Below are 18,452 nucleotides of genomic sequence, written 5' to 3' on the forward strand. Positions count from 1 at the left end.
ACATGAGAACTGACGAGTGAAGTGCAAAAGCTCAAAATGACCGGTCAGGTCGTTACATCCTCCCCCACTTAAACATACGTTCATCCTCGAACGTGCCTAGAGTTGTTCCAAAAAATGTCAAATCGCTGTGTAACCTTACCATGCACATACCCGGGGGTGATCCCACATCACCCTATCTCATATAGGTCCGATAACACAATGTAACTAAAATTTCACAATCTAGCCTAGCCCATAAACCTTAGAACCTGATTTCCACTTCCGAAATTATCCACTAGATCAAAATCTCACATCTATGCTCTGAATGAGCCCGAACAAGCTGTAATAACCCATACCTGCAGCCTCAAGTGCAATTACATGATATAACACATAACTCCAACACTTGTAGCGATAATTTCTAATCACAGTAGCTGCACACAACAACTGAATACCGATAGAAAACCTCTTATCAACTAAAGTCTCATTACAACACTTTCATATACTGCTAATGATAAATGAAACACACAATAAGCCATAACCATTTCTCAGATCAACCATTCATGAAGCCACTTCTCCTTTGGCAAAGACCATAGCAAATTTCGGAGCCGAACTTCGATATTATCCTTCCAACATGCTAAAATCGAATCCGTTTGTATTCATTAAAGATCCTAACTATCTCATCTAATCCAACACAACTACTCTGGTGATATGACACCTCAATACAAACTAAAGCCACAACTCGTGCAATCCGCGCACCATCAAGCAACAATCCGAACATACTCAAATCATGAAAAATGACTCAAATGAGAGAGCTGTACCGCAAGCTCACCAATACCACCCCCACACAATGCTGAGAACCCGCCACACATCGTAGGAACAAAACACACGAATCTAACCCGAAGGGTCATACCTCCATATAACTTCGCTGCAATGCGCGACCCTATCCAAACACTGAGTCCACATGAAACACCTCAAGTCACTATGCTCAAGATCGACAACCATGCACAATATGATGTTTAAAACCAAGGCAATCATCATAACCACAACGAAGCAATTGACATAACATTACACAAACCCGAAAGGACATAACCGATACGCCATCCATCGAGCAATACCCAATACTCTTCCCGCTCGACTTCCACTATGAAACCCTAATAGAACTGCACCATATGTGCCTATAACCAACAAATCACAACGCCTCGCAACATAGAAAAGTAACTCATAGATCAACTTAAAACACTAATAGCTCAATAACAACCGAATTAACACATCCCTCACCAATAGCAACTCGAAGTCAACAAAGTCGTCCCGATGCAGAACACACATCCATATAGGCCTACCGATGAACCCCCTGTCAAAGAGTTCCTGAAGTTGCTCCTTCAACTCCTCTATCTTCGCCGGTGCCACACGATACGGTGCCCAACACCAAATCAATACTGAAATCAACAACCCTGTCCGGCGACATGCCCGGTAGCAGGAAACACGTCTAAAAAAGTCCCTCATCACTAGAACTGAACTAATAGTGGGTGTCTTTGCACTGATATCCATCACGAAGGTCAAATAAGATAGACAACCCTTCGCAGCCATCCGCTGGGTCTTCAAAAATGACACCTCCCTACTGGGAACATAATCCGTCAAACCTCGCCACTCCATCCGTGGCATTCCCGGCATAGCCAACATCGCTGCCTTAGCGCAACAGTCCAGAATAATACGTCACAAAGACAACCAGTCTATACCCAATATTACATCAAAATTAACATACCAAGCAACAAAAGATCCACTCGGGTCTCCAAACCCCGATAGTCACTATACAGTGCCGATACATGAGACCCACAACCACAACATAACCTAAATATGAGAACTCCCAATCTCTAACTCCATATAGCACACGAATCTCTATATCCAATCCCAATTCCACCGTTCGAATATACAACACACCTCTAATATCCAATCATTCGACGAGAGGTACTCCTATAATTCTTCTATACCACCACGCCAACTTGAATATCAACAATTGATCCAATAAGAGAGTGCCGCAATACTATTGAAGTATCATCAGTCTCAATCACATTTCCCTTTTTCTGAAATGTATACCCTCATCAAGTCACACCAATTAGTACTACCATTTCCTTAATCATCTGAAATTATCCGTGCTGTCTAAGAATTTTATGACCTTCTTTTTGGAACTGAACAATAACCTTTCACACGCAAATCTCAATCCTCCACAACATACCGCATATACCATACCATACTACGATAAACATGAGAACTTCATATCCCTTCCGAGCCACAAGTAGTTACGTACTCAACGAGCCAAGAACTTTCTAGTGATCCCATCTAGAAGGAAATCACTGCACATCCCATGCTCCTCACACTCGTAGAAAATACGTATCTCTAACCGTGTGAGAAACCATCAAGAACTCCCGAATTCCATTTGCACAAAACTGAACCGTCAGGACTGAATCCTTCTAACTCAGCCAAGCTACGCAGGTCACTAAAACCCAAGAGAAAATTTCGCGAAATACCTGAAGAAACTCATTACCTTGTAAGCACCCAAAGAACTAATCATATCCTAACCATGCCGATCCGGCCTACTGTCACGCCCCCTTTTTCTTGCGGAATCGGGTTTATGATATTTTGGTTTGGACAACTCTTTCCTTTTGGAAAGGGGGTTTGCATTTTTTGAAGAGTCGCCACCTAACAATTTAAGGTGCGTTAAGGCACCTATAGGGTTCATTTATGACTACGTTTGATAACGAGAGACAGGGTAAGGGCTTGAAATTATCCTAAGGGAAAGGTGTTAGGCACCCCTCAGGATCCACTAGTGTGGTTCCCGGCCAAACAATTTTTGTGAATTTGTATATTTAGCAAATAAACAAGTATGGCTCAAATAGTAGGGGATTTAAGTTTAAATACACAGGTGTTTGAAAAAACAATTAATGAAAATCAAGATTTTAAAAAGAATTACAATCTAAGCATATTTGTGAATGTAAAGGGGGGTGTCCTAGGTTTGTTTATAATACGGATCACATCAATGCAATACCCGATATGACACTCCTCAAAGAGGGGCTACACGTGGTATTAACGCACTGATTATCATATCCATACCTACACTTTCCCACCCCGTGAAGGCAATTAAAACGAGGGTTGGTCTCGACCCCTATTGTATGTTGTTACCCGTCCATTCCTATCAGTCCCGAAGGAATTTAGGACTCCTATCCTATAAAAGAGGGTTCTAGGTAGACCCTCAAGTTTAAAGGTAAAATACAAAGGCGACATATAATAAACAAGTAGGACTTTAATAAAGGGGAGCATGGAAGACAAATGAAAGGCTCAGATACACCTCCACACACAGTACACATAAACAACATGACTTATACACAATTAAGGTCTAAATTCGGATCCTAAGCATGGTATCTAAGTGATAACAGCAGAGTCAGATTTATTATATGACTCAGAGAAGAAGTCCTAATCAAGCTTGCCTACTGATTTTAACGTGCTGACAATTAAACATTAATCACAAAGACGGTTCTGGTTTTTTTTAAAGTTGATTACTTAAGACTTGCCTAAGCGTAAAATAATATGCAGCAGTTGCCAAAATTATTAAAAAACAATTTGGACGTTATTTTACCTAAAACATGTTGTTCTAAACGTTGCAAAGACATGCAAGGATTGTGACTAGTTTCACTTAAACAGGATAATCAAACATGAGACTGTTTTATGTCTTTTTTTATGCATCAGTAGTTTAACTAGGTGTGACTGAGCGAGTGTGAACAAGATCCTAAAGAGGGTATCTAACATGCACATATGAAAATGCAGAATGATTGCAAAATTCCTAAATCATGATCGCTAAATGCCCAAAGAGTTACAATATGACTTCAAGACATGCAGGAGCAACAATTTTATATTGATGCTGTTGTTTAGCCTAAACCAGGATTTCTAAGTGGTAAAGTGATGTCAAATGAGATGCTGAAATAGTAAACCTAAGAACATGGTATCTAATGCATGACATGCTTTGAATGTGTTGGTTTTACACATGGATTCTAATGCACATATAGGAAATGTAAACCTAAGACATGGTTTCTACCCATTGATGTTGATAACATATATAACTACCCTCCCCTTTTCACTAGCCAACCCCAATACTTGTTTACAATAGATTATTACAGACCAACATTGAAATGAATTACATAAGTAGAAAAGAAAAACAAGAAGTTACACTATAGAGAGACTGAAAACATGCCCAGATCTCCAGCACCTGATTAGGACTTCCTCTTTGAGTTATGCAAAAAATCTAACTCCATCACCTCAAATGCCAAGATTTTTTATAGCCTTTCTCATATCTGGGTGTGTCTGAGTTCCCTAAGGACCTCAAGGGATCCCGGGCAGTGTTTACACCTAGATTTCATAGCCAAGATAGAGTAAGTGCAGTGTGGAAAGGCCAACTTTCATGTATCCAAGTTCAGAGGGAGCTCAAGGGTCCCAAGGCAAGGCTCACACAAAAGGGGGCAGAACATAGTGGTCTAAGAGTAGAGTGAGAGTGCTTGTCATAGTGTTGAAAAGATTTAAGCAGGAAAACAGTTTAAAAAGAGACTTGTTTGAAATAGTTTTGTAAAACAACAGGGGGAGTTGTTCAATAGGACAGTTTTAGAAAGAGAGTAGAGTAACAGGCAACAGTCCAAACACAACATCCGAAACAGGTTCATATATAATCAAGGAACATAGGACCAAGGCAGGTTCAACAGTTACCAATAGGGGTAGTGGGATTTGGGTACACATAGATCACATAAGTAAACATATAGTTGCATGAGTACTTAAGCATAGAATCAGCAATATGCTAAATGGGTTAGAGAACCTTAGATTTAACACAGAATCATGTAACTTAAGGATAGCCAACTATTTTTCAAAGAGAGGTTTATGCTAGAAATTAGAGAAACACAAGTAAGGAAAGGCCACATTGGGGTATATCAGGAGGAGGAATGACCCTTTTTAAACATGATGAGTCTAAGGGAGGGGAGACCTTCAGAAGCATGCTGATGGAGTGATGAAGTAAACATATCAATTGCAAGTTGAATCAACAGAACCATAAGTGAAAACATACTAGCAATAGGATAAAATGAAACAGTAAAAGAAACACATTATTTTGAAACTTGAATTGAAATCATAACATACCAGTAAAGAAGTAAACACAAAGTGAGGGGCAAAAGAGTATAGTAATCAGCCTTGGCTTGCAGCCGGCTGACTTAGAACAATAGCAAATAACCAGAGAAAAGAGAGAGGAGAAGAGTGTTTTCTTTTTTGTGTGAGAGAGGGTTTTGAACTACTGTGTTCGTCTATAATAAAAAGAGAAGAGGGTATACATAATAGTTTGAGAGTCAGGTCCATAAGGCAAAAATTAATTATTTAGCAATTTTAAAACTACAGGATCAATTAAGGATCGAAAATCAGCCAAGTCTCCCTTAATTAAGGGAGTAATTACCAACGGTAGAAAGCAGGTGACAAATAAGGAAAGAATTCAAATAACATAGGTACAAAGTAAACAATTAGGGCTACGTTCATGAGGCTCTAATTAAGGAAATAATAAGAATCAATTAATAATATAGTCAGCCATGTAACAAGGCAAGAAGATAACTTAGAAGTCGGAAATCAACACAAAATATCATCACATGAAATCAGTAAAGGGTATCAATCACAAGAAATTAGGGATTCAATAAAAGTAGTATTGATTATGGGAAATTAATATAAATTTCTGTCAATAAACAAAGTAAACATAATATAGTGGGAGAAGCAAAATCAGAAATCCTAATAAGCACAATAGGGTAAAAAATCACAGAGACTCAGAACATATGCATAAGAAACAGACATACACACAAATCAGACGAGCAAATAAGCAAAGACAGTCTCAGAACCTAGGATTAAAACAAAAAATTAGGGTTCTTAGCATGATAAAAGAGAAAAACTTAAATAACCGTTTAAACATAGTAAGAATCATAGAATAATACTATAAAATAAGAGGGAAAGTCATTTTGATAAGGGGTTAAGAAACCCTAGTTTGAAGATGAAGAGTCGTTTTGAGAAAATCGGAAAACCTTTAAGGGAAAATAGCAAGATAACTCTGGATATACCCAGATCTATCACAGATCTAAGAAAATCAAGAGTTTAGTAGTTAGGGTTTCAAAGAGAACCCAAAGAGAAGGAGAAGTAACTCAAAATCACCGATGTTAACCGGAAAGTGGTAAAAATCTTACTCGGATGACCATGGTGTTACGCCCCGCAGCATTACGTCGATGTTATGCTTTGCAGTATTAGGTTACGACAGTGTTGCACCCAGCCGTATTACATTACGGTGATGTCACATTTTGCATTATTAAGTTATGACGATGTTGCACCCTGAAGTATTGTACGTTAAAATTTTGTTTTCAGTTAACCGATGTAGACTCGGGGATGGGATCATCTTGATATTAACATACTTACGCTATTTATAGCAAGCAATAAATAAGTGTTATGATGAATAAGTGGGTACACGGATTAAAGAAAATGAGTTTGTTGAAAGTGGTCAATTTGGAATAAAATACGGGTCGAGCGATAATACCCGATAATTATGAACTAGTATCATGCAAAGTACCATATGACCACGATAGTATAATATATAAAGTATATATGAAGTATTTTAAAAACAAATAGAATCTTAAGTAAGATGTGGTAATTTTTAAATTATGCGGGTAATTAATTAATTACCGGATAGCAGGACATTACCCGATTAACTAATAAGCGGATAAAAATTAAATAATTTACACCCAAGTGATGTGGCAGCATAAGGTGTCTCTTAGTCACCCTATGTATTAGGTGGCAACCTTGGCATCCAAGACAAGACATAAGTCTTGTTACAATTAAAAATGGGTCAAAAAGATAAGGATAAAATAACATTGGAAAAGGATTCATTCTTGATTTGGAATTTAAGAACAGAAACGTTCATCAATTCAACAAAGTAAGAGGTTAGAAATTTTGTTCACTTTGTTCAAAGAAGCAGAAGCTGCAACGACCAGGCACTTCAACGCCAAATATAAAACAGAAGCTGATTTCGTTCATCAGCTTCCACTGATTCAGAAGCTTAATCCGATTTTTGGGTTCTAAGTTCAATCCACGAAGGTTTCCAACGAAATATTATACAGAGTTTTTCCTACTCCAGGTATGTTAAGGCCCTCCCTTCTTTCTTTTGGCATGGTCCATATGATACTGAAGAAACGAGCAAACACAGTTTTCATAAATTACTCTATTCTTAGAAATAGTAGGGATGTATATTTTTGATTCCCCATGAAAAATATTATTATCTTCTGCTCGTGGGTCTCAGAATAATACGCAGTTGGAAAAATTTGTCCGGAAGGAATATTGAGATTATTACGTATTTTTCATGCATTTCATACATGTGCATTGACCCATGACCAGATGACATTATATACACGTATATATGTAAATATATGTATATGGGATATGGGAAAAGGTTACGACATTATATACGCACCACCATCTGATCAGTTGGTATATGATGATGATGTTGCCCACAGTGGATGAAATATAATTCAAACGGCGTTATATACACGTATATATATATGTATATATATGTATATGGGAAAGGTTATGGCGTTATATATGCACCACCACTTAATCAGCTGATATACAATGATGATTTTGCCCACAGTGGCCGATATGATATGATGGGATGCCCTCAGAGGCTGATGATGTTATAAAACATGTACCTATGCACGACATGACATTCATACACATATGCATAACACTAAAAGTAATTTATGATTTACAAAGTTATTCAGACTTACAGGTTGAGTCATGTACTCTATATTTCTTTCATGTCTCTTATGTACTTATTTATGTGCCTTACATGCTTGGTACATTATTCGTACTGACATCCCTTTTGCCTGGGGACGCTGCGTTTCATGCTTGCAGGTCCCGATAGGCAGGTCGAGAGCCCTCTAAGTAGGCTATCAGCTCAGCAGAAGATGTTGGTGCGCTCCATTTGCTTCAGAGTTGCTTGTTTGGTTAGTATGATCTAGACGTGTATTGTTTGGTATGGCGGGACTCTATCCCGACTTTTATGACATTCATGTACTCTTAGAGGCTTGTAGACATATGTCGTATACGTAAAAGATTGTACGGCCTTGTCGGCCTATGTTTTGAGTTTATAAATGATTATGTTGTCCTATTAGGCCTGTATGTCACGTGTATATGATGATGTAATAAGAAAGATACGTTACATTGGTACTCGGTTGAGTAAGGTACCGGGTGCCAGTCACGGCCCATCGGTTTGGGTCGTGACACATGGATGACCGAAAAATGGCATGAGAAACCATGGGAGGTGAGTGAACTGCCTCTGGTTCACTTGAAGGCCTCAAAACGATGACACACGTTCAAGAGGGAGCCATAAGGCTGGTAGGTGGCGAGACCACCATGGATTCCGGCAGGGAGACGGCCGGAGAAGAGAGGAATGAGGCCCAACAGGTGGAGCGTTTTAGAGAGAGAGAGAGATGAGAGAGTTGAAAGAGTGTAATAGCGGAGTGAAGAGAGGAAATGAGGGTTTGGGTGGGGGTAGTCTTTAGGTTAATCTCGGAAAGGATTAACCTGGACCGTTGATCAAAAATGATCAACGACCAGGATTTGAGCAGAACTGGGTCGGGTAGGATTTAGGCTTTGGGCCCGGGGTATTGGGCTGTGTTAATTGGGTTTGGGGCTAGTTTGATTTAGGTTATAATTGAAATAAAGTCATTAGACTATATGCTCAGAGACAAAGTCATCGGAGTTTAGCAAGGTAGCTGCCCGACGTTCGCAGCACTGCTTTTCTCCCACTTGATTTCATTAGACTATATTTAGTGCATTTTTCAGAATTTTTGTTGTATTTAGACCTTAGTAGATGCTCGTAACTTGTGACACCCCGATGTCGTGCTGTATCTATTTCTGTACTTGTTATATTTCGCTAAATTTATACTTGTTAGGGATTTATTCTTATAAATGACATAAATTGACTTATTAAATTGTTAAAAATGAATTTGGGAATTTTGTCGGATGGCCTTGTCTTTACGAGAGGCGCCATCATGACCGGGTCTGGTTTGGGGTCGTGACAAGTTGGTATTAGAGCCTAGGTTATGTAGGTCTCACGAGTCATGAGAAGGTTTAGTAGAGTCTCGCGGATCGGTACAGAGACATCTGTATTTATCCTTAGGAGGCTGTAGAACCTTTAGGAAAAACTTCACATTCTTGAATCTTATCGTGTGTTCTTAATTCAGCGTGAAATATAACTCTTTGAATTCCTTCCACGAATTTGTATGTGCGCATAAGCGCTCAGTATCAAATGTGCATCGATGGCTTGTGATTCCTTTATCAAGGGACGAGATGTGATCTCTGTGTGTTGATTATGGGCTAGTCTGAAGGACTTGAGGCCGAGTCTTTGCCTATAGCTGGAGCACTGAGGCGTTGATTGTGTGGGCACGTGCTTTTGGATTTGTATTGCTGATAGTGTCCCTATTAGTGGGAGTGATGACTAGATAGCTGTGTGATGAGTATGACATGACTGCGAGATGTATTCATACGATTTGGAAGCGACGAGAAGGGTCTGCTGGAGGATAGAAGAACTATTAGGTGCTTGATTTCCATCTTGATTTGAGGTATAACCCCGAGTTATGGGTGTGTGAAGAATCTTTTCATGTTTTCTAGTTGGGGAGTGAAGAAGATTTTACGTTGTGTTATGAGTTCAGACTTAGTAAGATTAAGCGACTGCGTAATGTTTATGACGGTGGAAGGTATAAAGAAATGTTAGTTGAGGCGAAACGGGTGGGTTATCTCCTGCGGAGTGTTTTGAAGTTGTGTGATCCTTATGTGGTCTGATGGAAGATCTCTTCTATCAGTGAAATGTATGTGCTGCAACTTGAATTTGGGTCCCCTAAGAGAGTGAGTTTAACTATTTCGAGAGTGAATGCGAGATTTGCAGAAGATTGAAACTATTAGATGGTACGTGTTTCACGAGCTTGTGAAGGATTGAGTTTAATCTCACTATGGTATTATGGCAGTAATAGCATATATGCATTAGTATGTGTTTTAATCTATGGATTCGAGCCAAGTGGGGGAGCTTGGTACTAATTAGTTGGCTGCACGATTATGTGCCATGTTGGTTCCAGTTTGAGGCATGCGGGTGAATCAGTTATGGCTTACGGAGATTGAGACCGAGGATGGATCGAATAAAAAGAAATTTCAATAAAGGTTATGCTATGCTTTATGAGTGTATGAGAGTCATGGAATGACTTGAGTTGTTATTGGTAAAGGAAGCTTGGTGCATAGGGCAGGAAGTTGCTTGGTTGCATTAAGGCGAGGTTGCGTTCTGCGGTGTTGGAGTGCTAATGAGGCACAGGTTGCTCGGTTCATTTGGTCAGACTAATTGCAGTTGAGTAGAGTGGATGACTCTCGAGAATAGTTCTAATGTGTTCCATATTTTACGTGTGATAATTGGAGATTTTCAAGATGTATTTTTGGCTAGAAACTGAGGTTTGCATTGGAGGGTATCAAGACTTGTGGCATTTCTATATCAACTATGGAATTCTATTTATCAGCATCGGGAAGGTGAAGGTAACGGATTTAGATTCGCAGGAAGTCTCTTCAGAGTAAAGTATTTCGAATGTGGTGCTTTTGGGGACGTTTAAGAGAGTATTCAGCGGCTTATGAGCCTTAGACGACATGGTTTTATGCTTGGGTCTCATGTGATGAATCTGGGTCGAGGAATTGTGGTGTTACAGCAAGAAGGAGTATCTAGTTGAAGGTAAATCAGAAGTAAACTCGGATAGATGGGGTAGCTTGGTAGTAGGTGTTGATACCCAATTTTTTCCCAAAATATTTTAAAATTGCATATATACCTTCAAAATCATGCATTAATAGCAATTGGTATTTTTCTATAATTTTCCTATATTTTTATTAATTTATCTAGCATTTTATTCCCAATGAATAATTACAAATGATTTCAAAATCATCTCTTGATTTAATTTATTATTTGTGGTCCTATTTGAATCAAATTCTTTCATAATTTGCCAAATTGTCATCTTTTGGCTATAATTGCAATAACTTTGCAATTATAGCCCAATCATATGATCTCATACTATTTTGACCGAAAATTAATCATTTGTATTTTTAAATACTAAGTAATCATTTTTAACTATTTTCTATGCATAATATTCATTTTGTATAATTATTAGCCAATTTATAAATTATTTTATTTAATTTAATTGAGTATTTAACAAATAGCCCCATTTTTATTTCAATTATAACCTAAATCAAACCAGCCCTAAACCCAATTAAAACAACCCAAAGCCTAAATCCTACCCGACCCAATTCTGCCCAAATTTTGGCCGTTGATCATTTTTGATCAACGGTCCAGGTTAATCCTTTCCTAAATTAACCTAAAGACTACCCCCCCAAACCCTCATTTCCTCTCTTCACTCCGCCGTTACACTCTCTCAACTCTCTCATCTCTCTCTAAAACACTCCACCTGCTAGGCCCATTCCTCATTTCTCCGGCCATCTCCCTGCCAGAATCCATGCTGGTCTCATCACCTACCAGCCTTATGGCTCCCTCTTGAATGTGTGTCATCGTTTTGAGGTCTTCAAGTGAACCAGAGGCGGTTCACTCACCTCCCATGGTTTCTCATGACATTTTCTGGTCATCCATGGCCGTCCGAGTAAGATTTTTACCGCTTTCCGGTAAACATCGGTGATTTTGAGTTACTTCTCCTTCTCTCTAGGTTCTCTTTGAAACCCTAACTACTAAACTCTCAATTTTCTTAGATCTGTGATAAATATGGGTATATCCATAGTTATCTTGCTATTTTCCCTTAAAGGTTTTCCGATTTTCTCAAAACGACTCTCCATCTTCGAACTAGGGTTTCTTAACCCCTTCTCAAAATGACTTTCCCTCTGATTTTTGGGTATTATTCTATGATTCTTACTATGTTTAAATGGTTATTTAAGTTTTTCTCTTTTATCATGCTAAGAACCCTAATTTTTGGTTTTAATCCTGGGTTCTGAGATTGCATTTGCTTATTTGCTCGTCTGATTTGTGCGTATGTCTGTTTCTCATGCATATGTTCTGAGTCTCTGTGATTTTTTACCCTATTGTGCTTATTAGAGTTTCTGATTTTGCTTCTCCTGCCTATATTATGTTTACTTTGTTTATTGACAGAAATTTATATTAATTTCCCGTAATCAGTACTACTGTTATTGAATCCCTGATTTCCTATGATTGATATCCTTTATTGATTTCATGTGATGATACTCTGTGTTGATTTCCGACTTATAAGTTATCTTCTTGCCTTGTTACATGGCTGACTATACTGTTAATTGATTCTTATTATTTCCTTAATTAGAGCCTTATGAACCTAGCCCTAATTGTTTACTATGTATCTATGTTATTTGAATTCTTTCCTTATTTATCACCTGCTTTCTACCATTGGTAAATTACTCCCTTAATTAAGGGAGACTTGGCTGATTTTCGATCCTTAATTGATCCTGTAGTTCTATAATTGCTGAACAATTGATTCTTGCCTTATGGACCTGACTCTCAAACTATTATATATACCCTCTTCTCTTTTCATTACAGACGAACACAATAGTTCAAAACCCTCTCTCACACTAAAAAGAAAACACTCGTCTGCTCTCTCTTTTCTCTAGTTATTTGCTATTGTTCTAAGTCAGCCGGCTGTAAGCCAAGGCTGATTACTCTACTCTCTTGCCCCTCACTTTGTGTTTACTTCTTTACTGGTATGTTCTGATTTCAATTCAAGTTTCAAAACAATGTGTTTCTTTTACTTTTTCATTTCATCCTGTTGCTAGTATGTATTCACTTATGGTTCTGTTGATTCAACTTGCAATTGATATGTTTACTTCATCACTCCATCAGTATGCTTCTGAATGTCTCCCCTCCCTTAGACTCGTCATGTTTAAAAAGGGTCATTCCCCCTCCTGATATACCCCAATATGGCCTTTCCCTACTTGTGTTTCTCTGATTTCTAGCATGAACTTCTCTGTACAAAAATGTTGGCTATCCTTAAGTTGCATGATTCTATATTAAATCTAAGGTTCTTTAACCCCTTTAGCATATTACTGATTCTATACTTAAGTACTCCTGCAACTACATGTTTACTTATGTGATCTATGTGTCCCCAAATCCCACTACCCCTGTTGGTGACTGTTGAACCTGCCTTGGTCCTATGTTCCTTGATTATGTGTGAGCCTATTTTGGGTGTTATGTTTGGACTATTTTTCGTTACTCTACTCTCTTTCCAAAACTGTCCTATTGAACAACTCCTCATGTTGTTTTACAAAACTATATCAAACAAGTCTCTTTTTTAAATTGTTTTCCTGGTTAAATCTTTTCAACACAATGACAAGCACTCTCACTCTACTCTTAGACCAATATGTTCTGCCCCCTTTTGTGTGAGCCTTGCCTTAGGACCCTTGAGCTCCCTCTAAACTTGGACACATGAAAACTGGCCTTTCCACACTGCACTTACTCTGTCTTGGCTATGTAATCTAGGTGTGAACACTGCCCGGGATCCCTTGAGGTCCTTAGGGAACTCAGACACACCCGGATATGAGAAAGGCTATGAAACAATCTTGGCATTTGAGGTATTGGAGTTAGATTTATTACATAACTTAGAGAGGAAGTCCTAATCAGGTGCTGGAAATCTGGGCCTATTTTCAGTCTCTCTATAGTGTAACTTCTTGTTTTTCTTTTCTACTTATGTAATTCATTTCAATGTTGGTCTGTAATAATCTGTTGTAAACAAGTATTGGGGCTGGCTAGTGAAAAGGGGAGGGTAGTTATATATGCTATCAACATCAATGGGTAGAAACCATGTCTTAGGTTTACATTTCCTATATGTGCATTAGAATCCATGTGTAAAACCAACACATTCAAAGCATGTCATACATTAGATACCATGTTCTTAGGTTTACTGTTTCAGCATCTCATTAGATATTACTATACCACTTAGAAATCCTGCTTTTGGCTAAATAATAGCATCAACATAAAACTGTTGCTCCTGCACGTCTTGAAGTCATGTTGTAACTCTTTGGGCATTGAGAGATCATGCTTTAGGAATTCTGCAATCATTCTGCATTTTCATGTGCACTTTAGATACCCTTTTTAGGATCTTGTTCACACTCGCTCAGTCACACCTAGTTAAACTATTGATGCATGAAAAAGGACATAAAACAGTCTCATGTTTGATTATCCTGTTTAAGTGAAACTGGTCACAATCCTTGCATGTCTTTGCAACATTTAAAACAACATGCTTTAGGTAAAATAACTTCCAAACTATTTTTTAATAATTCTGGTAACTGCTGCATATTATTTTACGCTTAGGCAAGTCTTAGTAATCAACTTTAAATAAAACTAGAACCGTCTTTGTGATTAATGTTTAACTGTCAGCATGTTAAAATCAGTAGACAAGCTTGATTAGGACTTCTTCTCTGAGTCATATAATAAATCTGACTCTGTGTTATCACTTAGATACCATGCTTAGGGTCCGAATTTAGACCTTAATTGTGTATGAGTCATGCTGTTTATGTGTACTGTGTGTGAAGGTGTATTTGAGCCTTTCATTTGTCTTCCATGCTCCCCTTAATCGAAGTCCTACTTGTTTATTATATGTCGCCTTAGTATTTTACCTTTAAACTTGAGGGTCTGCCTAGAATCCCCTTTTATAGGATATGAGTCCTAAATTCTTCCGAGACTGATAGGAATGGACGGGTAACAACATGCAATAGGGGTCGAGACCAACCCTCGCTTTAATTACCTTCATGGGGTGCGAAAGGGTAGATATGGATATGATGACCAGTGCGTTAATACCACGTGTAGCCCCTCTTTGAGGAGTGTCATACCGAGTATTGCATTGATGTGATCCATATTATAAACAAACCTAGGACACCCCCTTTACATTCACAAATATGCTTAGATTGTAATTCTTTTTAAAATCTTGCTTTTCATTAATTGTTTTTTCAAACACCTGTGTATTTAAACTTAAATACCCTACTATTTGAGCCATACTCGTTATTTGCTAAATGTACAAATTCACAAAAATTGTTTGGCCGGGAACCACACTAGTGAATCTTGAGGGGTGCCTAACACCTTCCCCTTAGGATAATTTCAAGCCATTACCCTGTCTCTAGTTATCAAACATAGTCATAAATGAATCCTATAGGTGCCCTAACATACCTTAAATCGTTAGGTGGTGACTCTTCGAAAAATGCAAACCCCCTTTCCAAAAGGAAAGAGTTGTCCCAACCAAAATGTCATAAATCCGATTTTGCGAGAAGAAGTGGGCGCGACAGCACGGCGACTCTGCTGGGGATATTTAGGCTTTTACCATTTCATACCGTTTTTGTGAATTTGTACCCTCCCTATGTGCAATTATTTATTTAATTCCTTTAAGCATTTACTTTCTTCTTCAAAAGCAAAACTGACATATCTTTCTTGTTTACTTCCTTTATAACTGCTTTAAATTATAAAACTGTTGTATTTATCGCTTTCTTAACATGAAAATACATGTCAACATGTTTTTAATTATTGCATAATCATGCTCAACATCATACTCCATTCGTGCCAAACAAATACTATAGAAACGCTTGATGAGTGGTTGCGCCCTTCCTATATCATTACCCCCCATAAATTCGAAAAGGCTTATTTGCGGTAAAACTAGTCGATCAGTGCAGTTGACAGTTCCGTGCCTTCCCCCTTTGAGTTGTCCGCTCAAGGGTACCAGTCTAAAACCCTATAGAAACCTTACTCTGTTTAAATTGTGCATGCATCATGGTCAAACCTAACCGGGTCAGTTATGTTGTCCACGTAATGATCCATTAAGATAGCCTTGTCCAAAAGTCCACTGGGTTTCCCTAAACCCAAACGGATGTCACCACATTTTGTGCATTAATTTGGAGAACTAAATGTCGATGTGTTGATCATAAATGTATAAATAGTCGAGTCCGGTAGGGGTAGGGTCTAACCCTTTTTGTTTTGTAGAAAATGAGGCATGTGGTCCCCAGTTTTGGTATGGTTAGCACGCCCCCACTCTTGCTATACTGGTGGAGAAGTCTTCCATCAAATGACCAAATCAATGAGTGGAAAGAGAGGGCTACCAAATCTAGCAAAAAGTTGGAATATCTGGAATACAGTCTGCTGGAGTTGGAAGGAAAAGGGAGGAAGAGAGTCACCGACTGCCAGAACGCTGAGGAAAACGAAAGAGAACACCTAGCAAAGGCATTTTTACTGGTGAACCTACGCAAACTGGAGGATTTGATCAACGAGAAAATTCAACCCGAGGGAGGTCCTTCTGGGACCAAATAGATAGGAATTTACTTTTTCTCTTTATGAATGTAATAAGGCCAAATGCCAGTAGTGACTTATTATTATCTTAGTATCATTTTGGGATTCGTCTATTTTTATATTATGAAATGAAGCATTTATTAGCATTAAAAGTTCCAAGTCTATTTGTCGCTAGGCCTACCTCGGGCACAAAGAGGTTCCCAAATTAGGACACGCTTTACATTCCCGCACTATATGTTTAAAATATTGCAATACTTTTTATAATCCTCAGTGACTTGACCTTTTGTTTTATTTTTGTTTTTATTATTCCCCTTCCCAAAGGTTAGTTTGTACACTCTGGCATCATCATATTATTTCACAAGATCCAGGGTCCCTCCACCCACTCCTCCTCTTAGTCCCTCTAAAGGCAAGAACAAAGGCAAGTATAAAATGGAAGATTTAAACAAAATTAGGAATGAGAACACAGCTAAACGGGTAGAGGCCACTGATGGCCAGGGTATTCGGGTTCCTAACAAGATTGTGTCACAACTTGAACAGAAACCGTTGAAATTCCAGAAAGAGCTTGATCAGGTTCGAAATCTGGCAAACCTGTCATTCTCCCTCAACACCCCAGATATCAACTTCCCCAATGCTCAAAACCCTACAATTCCTCAAAATATCCCAAAACAGCAGAATCATCCCTCACCTCATCATCATGCTGCTCCACCAAAGAACCAATACAACACCTGCCATACCCCAAACAACACTCCACTACTCATCTCAGAACCTCAGAACTCCACAAACGACCATTTCCACGCCCATACACCAGGCCACCATAACACTCCTATCTATGTAGAGACCATGCCACATTCTACCCAACCTATCTCATACACACCTGAGTCTGATGAAAAGGATTTGCTTATCAGGAACTTGGCCGAGGAACTTAAGAAACTGACTAGTCAGATTTAGGGCGTTGAGGGAAACAAAGGAATCGGGGGGCTAAACTATGAGGACCTTTGCATACAGCCTGATGTTGAACTGCCTGAGGGGTACAAAATGTTTGATGGTACGGGTGATCCAAGGGTCCATATAAGGACATATTGCGACAAGCTGGTTGGAGTAGGGAAGGATGAAAGGATCCGCATAAAGCTGTTCATAAGGAGTTTGAAAGGAGATGCATTATCTTGGTACATCAGCCAAGATCCCAAGAAGTGGTCAAGCCGGGTAGGCATGGCATCTGACTTTATGGACAGATTCAGGTTTAATACAGAGAACGCACCAGACATGTTCTATATCCAAAATTTGAAGAAGAAGCCCACAGAGACGTTTTGCGAGTATGCTACTCGCTGGAGGTCCGAAGCTGCTAAGGTCAGACTCGCCTTAGAAGAGGAGCAAATGAACAAGTTCTTTGTGCGGGCTCAGGACCCGTAGTACTATGAACGACTGATGATGATTGAGAACCACAAGTTCTCCGACATTATCAAATTAGGTGAAAGAATTGAAGAAGGTATTAAAAGTGGTATATTTATAAATTTCAAAGCCTTGCAAGATACGAATAAGGCTTTACAGTCCGGTAGTGTGTCTAAGAAAAGGGACGTAAGGGTCGTGATGGTTGCACAAAGGACCAAGTCTCCCCTTAAATACCAAGCTTACCCAACACCTCCACTCATATACCAGCCAACCCCAAATTACCAAGCACCCTCATACCAAGCTCTGCCACCAACTTATCAGTCATCTCCACTTCCTACATATCAACCTACTTCACCCAGATACTCCCAACCCGCTCATGTCTACCAAACTTATAATGCTCAAACATCCCACTATCAATCACCCTTTGCACGCCAAAATTTCCCTAGACCCTGACCTAGTTTTGATCGCAGACCTCCAAAATAATATACAGCCATCATTGAACCCATCGACCAACTGTATGAGAGGCTCAAAGCTGTTGGTTTTGTCGCCCCCATCCCTGCTGCAACCCCTGAGAATCCTTCTCAATGGGTTAACCCAACAAGTCATGCGCATACCACTCCAGCATGAAAGGGTACACCATCGATGAATGCCGCTCCTTGAAAGACAAGATACAGTCTTTAATTGATAACAAGATCATTGTGGCAAAGGAACC

Source organism: Nicotiana sylvestris, chromosome 7, assembly GCF_000393655.2.
Source record: "Nicotiana sylvestris chromosome 7, ASM39365v2, whole genome shotgun sequence".
Taxonomy (NCBI): Eukaryota; Viridiplantae; Streptophyta; class Magnoliopsida; order Solanales; family Solanaceae; genus Nicotiana; species Nicotiana sylvestris.